We start from the raw sequence: 13,570 nt of genomic DNA, 5'->3' as shown, positions 1-13,570 counted from the left end.
TTCTATTTCCATCTGTACTGGCCTCAACATCTGCATTTCAGTTTAGCCTCATCACCCCATTTCAGTCCCATAGCCCCAATTAAATGAGTCTAAGAGATCAACCTACCACATCGGGGAAACTGGATCCATTTTGACTTGTATAGACAAGTCAGAACAAAATCCCTTCCTCCACTCCCAGAGAGTAAGCTTCCTCTCCTCAGGTTTCCAACTCTCCTGGGAAAACCAGCTAGCATTTAACCCTTAGGTCCTCAAATCTTGTCAATATGAAATAAGATTCCAGTTCTGACTCCTCTTAGCCTCTGTGCAAACAACAGACTATGAGAAAGTAAAAATACACCAGGCTGCCCTTGGGAAGAAAACAGCTTCTCTGATCTTTGAGATGAAAGGACAGGAAGCCTGAGGAAGGAAGAGGGGAAGGAGGGCTGAGCAAGGGGAGAGAAAAGCAGTTTCTTATCCAGCTGTTTCAATTGCATTTGGCCCAAGTTGCATATTTACCTTCTGACCATGAAGACTGACTGACTTGTTCCCTCTCTTCGGGCTCAGATCTGAGCAACAACTTCTCCTCACAGCTTGTCAGACAGGGATGGGAATCCCAGCTGCTCTTTGCAGTGATGCCTGAAAACCTTGCTTTACCTTTGGGAGAGAGAGGGGCGGAGTCCAACCTAATGGGAATTAACTCTAACCACGCTGGAGGCTTCAAACAGCTTCAGACATGCAGGCACTTGAAGTGGAAACTAGCTTAGCGGGTACTGAGTTCCCCACCTCCAACCTCACAGCTGCCAAGTCAGCTCTGTGTGTGTGTGTGTGTGTGTGTGTGTGTGTGTGTAGGTGCACCCATGCTTGAAGTGTGTACCTATCTCACTTGCTTACCTGCTGCCCAAATGCCTGCTGAGGAACACAGATTCTTCTTAACTTTCTTTCAAAGTCCTAAATCATCCCCACCAAAAGATTCAGTAGCAGATCTAAACGGCTAGAAACAACACACAGAACCTGTGGTTCAATGGAGCAAGACAGAAAATAACACTCCAACAGAAGGATCTTAGGGTCCCAGATGTAGCAAAGTTACATTTAAGAAACTATCAATAAATATAAAGAAGGTAGAACATTGCAGGAGAGGAAGTGGATCAGGGGAGGGAATAGGGGAAGAAAGAGGAAGTACGGTAAATAGCTTAACTTAACGGAGAATACTTGACCAAATTCAAAGTATTGGTGCTTCTATAATGGCCCAATTGCCTTCCCAGAATGCTATAAAAGTTATTCCTGTTTAATAACATTTATGGTAATAATAAAAAAATGAGATTAAATCAACTATCAGTTTAATATATTCATCATATCTTAATTATTTAATGAAGTTACTAAAGTTTTTCCTGCCTGCAGCGGGTGTAAGTATGTGTCCTGTCTTCTATCAATGACATAACCTCATATTCATGTATGCATTTGTTTATTCAGCTATTTACCATCAGCAGTTTTTAACATTGTTTTCTTCTTCAATGCAGTGATAAACCACATTCTCATCTATAATAATAGCTTACTGAAGCAGTTCCTGGGAGAGCAAGAGATGACCTCTTAGGTGGAATGTCAGACTTTTGGCAGTGTGAGCTCCCTAGATAATTTTAATAATCTCCCAGTTTTTGTCCCCTTAGGAATCACTGCTTCAGATATAGGGCTGTATAAAGAGAAATGCTAAGCTCTCTTTCATGAAAAATAAGTGAATATTAACAGACACACAGTAACTGTATGTAAGTGATCGCTGAAAATTTAGTCATGAAAAGTAGTTGATTCTACTCTATGCACCAGTAAACATTGCCTTTCACTTAGTGGCTACACCTATCATTTGGGGAACCTATCACTTTTTGGAACTCTAAGAAGACTACATTTTTTTAAATTCCCTCTTTTTGCATTTGTATTTGTTCTTTTCAGTTATACTATATATAACATTAGGATTCATTTTGACAAAAGTATTAAAACATGGTATATAATTTGTTCAAATTCAGTCCCCAGTATTTCCCCTTCCCCCACTTCCTCCCTCTCCCTGTTCCCTTCCCTCTACCCTACTGATCTTTTCATTATTTACTTAAAGTTTTTTTTAATTGTTGTCTTGTGGATGTACATGATGGTGAGATTCACTGTGGCATATTCATGTATGTTTCCTTGTTTTAACCTCTTTTCACTGTGTGCCTCCAGTTCCTTTAAGTGGAATAAAATGGACACTTGTGTATACACCAAATAATAATATTATTTATTGGGGAATTTTTACTTCTTGTTTAATTTCTTTTAGTTGTAGATGGACACAACACATTTATTTTATTTATTTATTTTTATGTGGTGCTGAGGATCAAACCCACTGCTTCTCATGTGCTAGGCAAGTGCTCTGTCACTGAGCTACAACTGCAGCTTCTCCTGTTTAAAATTTAACAGCTGACAGTTTTCTCAGAAAGAAATTGACTTCATCATGTGGCCCTTGGTATTTTCTCAGTTGCAACTGCTCTTCTGTCAGTCTTGCTTCATAAGATCATGTGGGAAGGATTTGAGAAAGGATACTTTTGGTAATATGTTTAGGAGGCAGGCCATATGTAGTCCTTCTAATAATGCTAAAATAGTTATTGGCCAGGGAATACCTGGATTCTACCTTTGAACAATCTAGAATTGGAGATACTGCAAAGACAAGATACAATGACTGGTAATTCTGATACAAGGTCTCATCCCCATCCCCTGTTTGCTGAACATTGCTCTGCACAGTAGCATTTCTCAAGCAGTATGAATACTCCCACATTTTGTAGTCTAGACAATGGGTCAGCAAGCCAGAGACTGTGCATGCCAAATCCAGTAGGCTGTTTGTTTTTGTAATGTTTTATTGGCATGCAACCACAACTTATTCATTTATGTATTGTCTATGGCTGCTTTCAGACTGCACTTGCAGAGTTGAGTAGTTGCGACAGAGATCTTATAGCCCACCAAGCCTGAAATATTTATTTATTCACGGAAAAAGAAAGATGTTGACTTGTAGTTTAGACCCACACCAATATATATGGTAGACATGTGTTAATTGTTTAGAGAAAGAAGTAGAAGAGGAGGGGGAAAAGTGAAATAAATAGACCACTTGTGTTCAGCTTCATTAAGATGTCATTTAACACCCATTGGTTCTTTAAAATCTACTGCCTGTGAGCTAACAACACACTAGTGTTCAGTATAAGCCAAATATTTAGTGGTTTTATGAAAACGTATTTCTCTGTCCTCTCCTTTGAACCAGTGTTCATGTTGTTTTCCAATATATCTTAAGTTCTTTTTTTATGTTTTCCTCCTTTGTTAGAGCAGCTTCTTCTTTGGGGACTCCTTCCTTGTTTTGGTTTTTATGAAGTTTCTTTTTACTATGGATCTATGTTCTAATCTTCCAAGAAGCACGCATTTATTTTTAAAGTCATGTATAGAGTCCCATTGCCCATGAACTTTGGGAAGATTTTACTTACAAATTTCAAACCACATAGACTCTGACCTGTCAACAATGCAGAGTGAATACAGAGGATGCTCCTTGACTGTACTGCAGTTTTAGTTCTGTACTGGAAACCTAGGAGTGAAACATATGTCTTTTTTATATAAAGACCAGAATTGAAAATTCTTTTGTTGAATTTCCTTATTGATCTCACAGAGGATGAACCAATTGTGTTAGCCAGTGATATGGTATACCGGTACATGTTTAATGATTGGCTTCAGAGTGAAGAGGGGGTACAAGAGAGCCCAGATTTGTGGAATTTGCTGTTTCCCATCGTATAAATACTCTCCCCATGGCCAGTTTCAAGTTACTATCTTAATGTCAATGAAAATGGAGATGGGAAAAAATATACACAATTGTATGTCACAAGATTGTATAAACCACTGGAATTTAGGTTCAAAGTATATCAGTTTTGATCTGTTTAGATTTATAAGCTACATATAATATTAATCAAAATGAGATAGCTATCACAGTTGTCTCATGTTACAAATGGGCTTTTCCCCCACTATGCAATATGTTAGCTGGCACTGAAACATTTCAAAATGTTTTATTGGGCACCAACTTTTAAACTTTTATAGTGAAAATTGTGTATTATTCAGAAGTAAACCAAGAATAAATTGCTCATGGATCTTTTTTTTTTCTTTTTTTTTTATTTTATTGTAAACAAATGGGATACATGTTGTTTCTCTGTTTGTACATGGCGTAAAGGCATACCATTTGTGTAATCATAAATTTACATAGGGTAATGTTGTTTGATTCATTCTGTTATTTTTTCCCTTCCCCCCACCCCTGCCACCCCTCTTTTCCCTCTATACAGTAGTTCCTTCCTCCATACTTGTCCCCCTCCCTAACCCTAATTCTAACTCTAACACTAACCCTTCCCTCCCCCCATTATGTGGCTCATGGATCTTAATGCCTGCTTTTAACAGCTTTTGAAGGAGGATCTTTATTACTTTATAACACATGAAAATAAATCAGAAATTCTTTTTTTAAACTTAACTAACATATCAAATTTTGGGTCCAAATTGCATAGAGTAAGTTAAATTAAATTGCAATATAGTAACCACTTTGAGTATATTTCTGTATGCATATTTATGTTTAAATACACTTTCAAAACAAATTTAGAAAAATTTCTATCAAGATATTAAATAAAACTCTTTTAAAAGTCCTATTACCCAGCTCAACTCACAATAACTAAACTATGGAACCAACCTAGATGCCCTTCAACAGATGAAAGGATAAAGGAAATGTGGTATATATACACAATGGAATATTACTCAGCCTTAAAGAATAAAATTGTGGCATTTGCTGGTTAATGGATGGAACTGGAGAATATCATGCTAAGCAATATAAGCAATTCCAAAAAACCAAAGGACAAATGTGTTCTTTGGTATGTGGATGCTAATTCACAATAGGGGGTATAGCTAGGGAAGAATAGAGGTACTTTGGATTAGACAGAGGGGAGTGAAGGGAGGGAAAGGGGTCTGGAAGTAGGAAGAATAGTAGAATGAATAGAATACCCTATATGCATATATGATTACAGGACCAGTGTGATTCTACATCATTCACAACCAGAAGAATGAGAAGTTATACTCCATTTATGTATAATGTGTCAAAATGCATTCTACTGTCATGTATAACTAATTGGAATTTAAATAAAATTTTAAAAATGTAAAAGAATAATCCTATTACCAGTAAGGGGATATATCACCTCTCTTTATTCTTGCGGTTCTTGGAGAAAAGGCAATCAGCCAACTTACTTATTGCCTTGGTCTGAATGTGTTGCCAATGTAATAGTATTAAGAGGTGGGGTCTTAGAAAGTGATTAGGCCATGAAAGCTCCTCCCATTTTGAACAGGATTGTCACTCTTATAAATGAGGTTTCACACAGAATTCAGATCTCTTGCCCTTCTGGTTTCAGCCATGTGAGGACACAGTGTTCCTCCCCTCTGGAGGTTGCAACAATAAGGCCATCTTGGAAACAGTAGCACTTACCAGAAAACCAATCCTGCCAGTACATTGATGTTAAATTTCTCAGTCTCCAAAACTGTGAGAAAATATTTCTTCATAAATCACCCAGTCTCGGGAATTTTGCTATTGCAGAAGAAACACACTAAGACATTTATTAATTCTCAACATGCATCAGGCACTGTGGTAAATTCTCAAAACTTAGAGTTAAGAAGACAAACAGGGACACTGCCCTTATGAAGTTTACATTCTATTCAGGAAGATGGAAAAGATTAAATAAGCAAATATTTCAATAACAGATAGTAAGGAACTCTGGTGATCAAAAAATAGTGATATCATAAGGCAACAGGGATGAGGGAAACCCACTGTATTTTAAAATATTAATTTCTGATTTTGTTCCGTATTTTTAATTGGTACATGTTTTAATCAGCTTTTTGTTATTGTGATCAAAAGACCTGACAAGAACAATTTAGAGGAGGAAAGGTTTATTTTGGCTTATGGTTTTAGAGGTTCAGTCTATGGTTAGCCAACTCCATAGCTCTGGGCCCAAGGTAAGGCAGAACATCAAGGTGGAAAGTGTGGTAGAAGAAAGCAGCTCAGAAAATGACAGCCAGGATACACACACACGAGAGAGAGAGAGAGAGAGAGAGAGAGAGAAATTCCAAAGGCATAGTCCCAGCGATGTATTTTCTCCAGCCACACCCTAGCTGCCTACAGTTACTGCCCAGTTAAATTCCATATCAGTGGATTAATCCACCAATTAGGTGACACCTCTCATAATGTAATCATTTTGCCTCTGAAAACTCTTGCATTGATTCAAACATTATATTTGGAGACACCTCATATCTAAACCATAGCAGTGAATTAAATTATACAGAATGGAAGGATTCATGTTGCACACACATTCACATACACACACAATATAACATTATAATTTGGCCAATATCATTTTCCAGTATTTCTTCTTTCCCTCCCCTCCTCCCTCACCCTGCTCCCTTTCCTCTATTCTAGTGGTCTGAGAGATACCTATTTTAAGTAGAACCATCATGGAATCCCAGTGTGAAACCCCAGAGGATGAAAAACAGGGAAGAGTTGGAAGAAATTGAGAGATTGCAAATTCAAAGACCTGAGGAAGGATCATGGCATGCTGAGAAACTGAAAGGTCAGTGGAGTTGGGGCATGGAGAACCAGAGAGTAGTATTAGCTAAGACTGGAGAGGTAGATAAAGGGAAGATATAGAGAATTGTAAGATTTCCTTTTTAACTGCAATGGCGGGCTATGGACAAGCCTGCAATGTGCTCATTATAGCACACAAAGAATAGGCTGCATAGATAACTAGCAAAATGGAATAGAGTCTAGGATTATGATGGCACTTATCCCCAGTCTCTAGACCTCTAAGATCTTATGAGCTCAGATATATCTCTATGAAAATGAAAGCAGCTACAGGAAAGAGTATCCATCAACTTGCTTTTTCCCTTTATCTCAAGATTTCCTAGAAATTATTTTTCACATATTTAGTTAGCAGTAAGTCAAGGTAAAGGCCACTTGGTACAGAGTCTGAGTCATTATCCTTGCCAGTCTTGATCACTGCACAAGGCTTTCAGGTCTGATCTGAGCAGGGGGAAGTCACTGACTGATTCAAAATATTATGTAGCTTTTATCTGGAGATCATCTTATAATTACATAATTGGCATTTGTAGGCTCTAGTTTTTTTTCTCAAATTTTCCTTTTTTCATTGGTCATCTTATAATTAAAACCTCCAGTCTTCCATTTTTATTTCCCTTTTTGCTCCTGCATTGAAGGTACGCCAGTAATTGAACTAATTGTGGGATAATTAACCTAGGAACAGAAAGTCCATTCTCACACTTCACTTAATCCAGGTTTGGATAGAATTCTATTTCTAGAGCAATGTCCTAAATTATGGTCCAGAGAACTGTCAGAACAAATGGCCTCCCAACTCTCTCAACAGTACTTCCTCTGACATTCTTCTCCATCCCAATCCTCTTATCACAAAGCCACCACTGTCTTTTGAAGCCTTTATAATACTAATACCCTTGTCTTCTCAGTCAGTCAAACCATGTACGGGACTGGCCACTGGTAGCATAAATGATTTGCCTAACATCCTCAGTTCATTTTCCATAGAACAATTAAACTGGATATTAGAAATTTCCATGAAATAAAAGAAGCAGCATCCAGAACCAAAAAATCATTATTCTTGCCTCTACCTCTTGAAGCAAGTCACAGACCTCTGTGCATTGGGGAACTTCACTCACACAGATTTTGTTTCTTGACATCTGGTTGGTAATTACAGTATTATTACACTTTCCTGGCTTCCCAGGATGTTTCTGGCCAGGATGCTCTGGAAACCTGGGCAGTCACATCAGAGGACACTAAAAGCTGAAAGGAAGAGTGTGCCTTCCCTTTCAGTGATAGCCAAGAGGCTGAAGGAGAAGTAAGGATTACAAGAGAACCCACAATGCTCAGGAAATAAGATGTAGAGTTCAGTATATATACAATAGCCTTTGCCACAGTGGTAATCTGATCAGGCCAGTAACTGACCAGTGCAGAGAGCACTACAAGTCAGACTACTTGCCCACAAAATGCCATGAAGCAACAGCTGCTGAAAGCAAAGACCACACAATATGAAAAACCCTATTTAATGGACTCAGTTTTATTCTCTAGGTAAGTATTGGGGTGCTGGGTTAAGACCACTTCAGTGCACATTTGGGCAATTTGTCTAGTGACTTGTAATATAAATCATGTTTGCTTGATAGCATTCAGTAAACCAATTGACAGCTAAAAAAATATTTTTTTACCCTTTCCTGGGGTGCAATTCTTCTTTCTGGGGAAATCATGGGCACATTGGTGATTCTAAAATGGCTTATGTCTGAAATACCTTCATAGGAGCCTGTCATCAAGAATTTTTGCTGGATATAATTCATAATAGCCAAACTATGGAAACAGACTAGGTGTCCATCAACAGATGAATGTATAAAGAAAATGTGGTATAACCCCATTTGTGTACAATGAATCAAAATGCAGTCTATAAAAAGAAACAAAGAAAATGTGGTATAAATACACGATGGAGTTTTACTCAGACATAAAGAAAAATGAAATCATGGCATTTGTAGGAAAATGGATGGAATTTAAGACCATTATGTCAAGCAAAATAAGCCAAACTCAGAAGGTCAGGGGTCATGTTTTCTCCCATATGTAGAAGCCGGAAAGGAAAAAGGAAATGAAAGGCTGGGCAGGGGGTGTTTCATGAAAATTGAAGGGAGGTCAGTAGAGTAGAGGAAGGGGACCAAATGGTGTGTGGGGGGAAGTGCTTGGGAATGATATTGGCCAAATTATATTGCTATGTTGTGTGTATGTACAAATATGTAATAACAAACGCCACCATTTTGTACAACAATAATGCACCAATAAAAATATTTTTAAAAGGAAATTTTCTTGGAAATTATAGGCAAATATTACTTAATCTTTGCCAGTAGGACTTGCCTTTTAATGAGTAATCATTCCTAAAATTTTAATAGTAAAGCTAATCTTCACAGCAACTTTATGAAACTCCCACTTTCAGAGCAGGGAACTGAGGCTTAGAAAAATTAAATGGCTTTCCCAAAACAATGAGGTCTACTAAGTGATGGGTTCAGAAAATAGCTTGGAGTCAGAAAACAGGCTGAATGGAAACTGAAGGCAGGGGCCAAAATGGGAGTGAAAGAAAGGGAGAGATGTGGTATGAATCCTAAATTTCTACATTTAGGAAGCATATGAACCGAGATATCATTCTTTAAGATAAGAATGATGAGGGACTATGAAGATCAGTGAATAATTGGTTTCAGCTTGGCTATTAGGTTCAAGGCATCTGTGAAACATCTCAATAGAGATGTATAGGAAACATATATGGGTCTAGAGCTCAGGAGAAAGTTCTGAGTTGAAAGTTCATGTGTAGGAGACACTAACACCAAGAGTAGATGATATGAATAAAGGATTTGTCCAACATGAGGGCCAAGGGCAGGAGCAACACCCACACTTAATGAGTAAAGAGACAAGGACTTGTGAAGGAGAAAATGATTGGTCAGTATTCCTCTTACCTTCCTGTTTCCCCACACACCACAGCCTCTTGGGGACAAGAGATGGCTCAGGAAGAACTGGCTCAGGATGTGGGCATATGAGGATAGTGGGTTGCAGGGGGCAGAGTGATTAAAAATCCTTCCATTTTAAGTGCTTTATCGACCAACCATTGTCCGGAGGTAACCAAGGATGAGCTGTGAAAAACCAATCTCACTCAGAAATGCAACTATATATCCAGCTTGTTTAACAAGTCTGTTTCATTTTTAATGAGTTCTAAGGGGCCACTCAGTAACTGACACTTCTGTGTTTGGCAAAGGGCCATCAACTCTGGCACCACCAGGTTTTCTTTCTTGAAGTTACACAAATTTCAAGAAATGAGAGGGAGGCTAAAATCAAGTTCAAGCACCCTGGATGTGGCCTTGAGCAGCTCCAAGCTATGCATCTCTTGTGTCTTTCTCCTTCACTCTTGTGGGCTACCACAAGCTAAATTGATGCTGTGGGAATTGCTCTAAAAACCAAAGATTCCCTGTTTGACCTTGAGCAATCATTTTCACCTTTTCCAGAGCTTACTTTCCCTATCTATAGGAAAATTTTAGAAAATTAAAAGCTATCCTTGTACACCATAAGAACAGATCATCCATTATGTTGCAAAATGATGTGAAGGGCATTGTTATTAGTATTTTTACTACCTGTGGGACCACCATGTTCATTCCACAATGATTTGTTGACCACCTACTATGTGTCAGGCACTGGAGATACAATGATAAAAGGATAGATAAGATCTCAGCTCTCACAGAGCCCACATTCTAATAGGAAAGTGAGCCAATAAAGCAAGTGAACAATTAATTAAATAGTGATGTTCTTAAAAAAAAAAAAACTTTGGGTGTAAGAGTGGGAATTGAGACAACTTTAAATTAGATGGGGTATTAAGGAGAGATTCTGAGGTGATATTTGACATGAGACCTAAAAGATCAGGAGCCAGCCATACAAAGAGGTGAGGTAAGAAAATTGCAGGTAGAGGAAACAGCAAATGAAAAGCTTCAGGGCATCAAAATATTTGAAGTACTAAAAGAACAAAAAGCAAGTTAAAACTAACTGGATATTCACAGGCAAAAATATGAAGTTCCGAGGGTTTTTCAAGATGGCAGACTAGAGGGTGGCTGCATTTCATGTTGCTCCAGGACTCAGGATTCAAAAGAGGAGATATTGAGAGACTTGGGACAAACTCAAAGGAGCCGGGTGAGTCTCTCCCGTTGGGGAAGCATCCCGGATGCGGTGGTAGTCCCAGAACGCAGGGAACTTTGTGAAGTAGAGCTGCCTGGCGAGACACCCCTCCCCCCGCTGGAGCAGTGAACTCGGACAACTGGGAGCATCATAGAGGAGGCCGCTCAACACAGCGCTTGGACTCAGAGCAACCACTGGGGCTCCGGGCGGCTGCCCAGAGGAGGAGAGGTGAAGAGAGCTATTTGGACTCAGAGCGACCACTCCTGAACACTGGGGACCTGCCCGGAGGAGGAGGAGGAGGAGGAGCATGGCCGCTTGGATTCGGAGTGACTATACCAGAGCTACAGGCGGTTGGCAGAGGAGGAGCTGCGTGGCGAGCTGTTTGAACTCAAAGCAACCGCTTCTGAACACTGGGGCCTGCCCGGAGGAGGAGGAGGAGCGCAGCGGGTCGCTTGGACTCGCAGTAACTGTGTTGGAGCTCCAGGCAGCTGCTCAGAGGAGGAGGCAAGTGGTGAGTTGTTTGGACTTAAAGCAACCACTCCTGACACCAGGGGGCTGCCTGGAGGAGGAGCACGGTGGGTCCCTTGGTCTCGAGTGGCCGCACCAAGCTCCGGACGGCTGCCTGGAGGAGGCGTGCAGCGGGTCACATGGACTCAGAGAGACTCGGAGCAACTCAGAGTGACCGCTCCTGAACACCTGGGGGGGCTACCTGGAGGAGGAGGAGGAACGGGGTGGGTCACTTGGACTCGGAGTGACTGCCCAGGGCTATGGGCGATTGGCGGGAGGAGGAGGAACGCAGTGAGTTGCTTGAACTCCTAACGACCGCACCAGAACACCAGGCGGCTGTCTGGAGAAAGAGGCGTGTGGTGTGTCTCTGAGACTCAGAGCGATTGTATGGGGCTCCAGGTGGCTGCTCAGAGGAGGGGCCGCATAGCCAGGTGATTAGGTGCAGAGCAGGGTCCCAGGACCTAAGAGGCTTCTTGGTGGAAAAGCCACACAGAGACACGCTTAGGGGCAGAGCGAAGGTTTCAGGACTCTGGGCAGATTCTCTGAGGAGAGGCAGCCTAAGGAGAATCGTCTGCGAAGGGAGAGGCTCCCAGGCCCAGGAGGTAGGGCCGGGTCCCTGGGAACGTTGCAGAGGAAGGCAGCCCAGCCCAGGTGGTAGCTGTAGATTGAGGGGAACGTCTAGGAGGGGAAATGACCAGTGAGACCTCGCCACCAGGTGAGCCTTCCCTGCCGGGTGAGGTTTTCCCACAAGGACGGTAAAACCAGAGACACAGGCCCAAACGGGCCTTGCCTCAGCCCGCAGCCTAGTTCCCCTTTGGATGACCATTGGTCAACAAGTGGAGGCACCTCTGCCCACTAGCAGGGAATATACCCCACCTGAAGGCCACCACCCCTAGAGAGGCAGCTTCCTTGTGGAGCACTGCACTATCAACTTCCTCCAAGACTTCAGCCTACTGAAGGGTAAGAGGGGATATACTAGAAATCTTCAGGGACATTATAAGTCACTAGAGGGAATCTGCAACATCTCAGCGGTCTACTGATACCTGAACAATACCAGAAAACAAGGGAACAAAATGCCCCAAACAAATCTAGATGTTACATCAATAAAACCCAATGACAGCATGGCAGAAGAAATGACAGAAAAGGAGTTCAGAATGTACATAATTAAAATGATCAGGAAAGCAAACGATGAGATGAAAGAGCAAATGCAGGCACTGAATGATGAGATGAAAGAGCAAATGCAGGCATTGAATGATCACACCAATCGACAGTTAAAAGAGCAAATACAGGAAGCAAAAGATCATTTCAATAAAGAGTTAGAGATATTGAAAAAAAACAAACAAAAATCTTTGAAATAAAGGAAACAATAAACCAAATTAAGAACTCCATAGAAAGCATAACCAATAGGATAGAACACCTGGAAGACAGAACCTCAGACATTGAAGACAAAATATTTAACCTTGAAAACAAAGTTGAACAAACAGAGAAGATGGTAAGAAATCATGAAGAGAATCTACAAGAATTATGGGATATCATGAAAAGGCCAAATTTAAGAATTATTGGGATTGAGGAAGGCTTAGAGAAACAAACCAAAGGAATGAACAATCTATTCAATGAAATAATATCAGAAAATTTCCCAAATCTGAAGAATGAAATGGAAAATCAAGTTCAAGAGGCTTATAGGACTGCAAATATACAAAATTACAACAGACCCACACCAAGGCACATTATAATGAAAATACCTAACATGCAAAATAAACACAGAATTTTAAAGGCTGTGAGAAAAAAGAACCAAATTACATTCAGGGGGAAACCAATATGGATATCAGCAGATTTTTCAATCCAGACCCTAAAACCTAGAAGGGCCTGGAACAACATTTTTAAGCCCTGAAAGAAAATGGATGCCAACCAAGAATCTTATACCCAGCAAAACTTACCTTCAAATTTGACGATGAAATAAAATCCTTCCAAGATAAACAAAAGCTAAAAGAATTTACAAAAAGAAAGCCAGCATTACAGAACATTCTCAGCAAAATATTCCATGAGGAAGAGATGAAAAACAAAGAAGCAAATCAGCAAAGGGAGGAATTATCCTAAAGGAATTGTCAAATAAAGGAGGAACCAAGTCATGTCAAATAAATAAATAAATAAAATTTTAAAAATGAACCAAATGACCGGGAAACCAAATCATTTCTCTATAATAACCCTGAATGTTAATGGCCTGAATTCATCAATCAAAAGACATAGTCTGGCAGATTGGATTAAAAAGAAAGATCCAACAATATATTGCCTTCAAGAGACTCACCT

At 40.1% G+C, this 13,570-nt stretch overlaps 1 protein-coding gene across 2 annotated transcripts in view; it reads right to left on the bottom strand.

Moving 5' to 3' along the window:
- LHFPL1 (LHFPL tetraspan subfamily member 1) overlaps positions 1 to 13,570 on the bottom strand; it is a 102,122-nt gene that overhangs the window by 52,688 nt on the left and 35,864 nt on the right. Inside the window, exon 1 of one of the 2 annotated variants that reach the window (XM_079124872.1) lies at positions 496 to 618. The exons of the other annotated variant lie outside the window; for it this stretch is intronic. The gene's annotated coding sequence lies outside the window, so the exon portion shown is untranslated. Of the gene's footprint in view, positions 1 to 495; positions 619 to 13,570 lie in introns of those variants that run through there. 2 annotated transcript variants of the gene reach the window in all.

This window comes from Sciurus vulgaris (assembly GCF_902686455.1).
Source record: "Sciurus vulgaris genome assembly, chromosome: X".
Taxonomy (NCBI): domain Eukaryota; kingdom Metazoa; phylum Chordata; class Mammalia; order Rodentia; family Sciuridae; genus Sciurus; species Sciurus vulgaris.
This window is presented reverse-complemented; position numbering and strand designations above follow the sequence as displayed.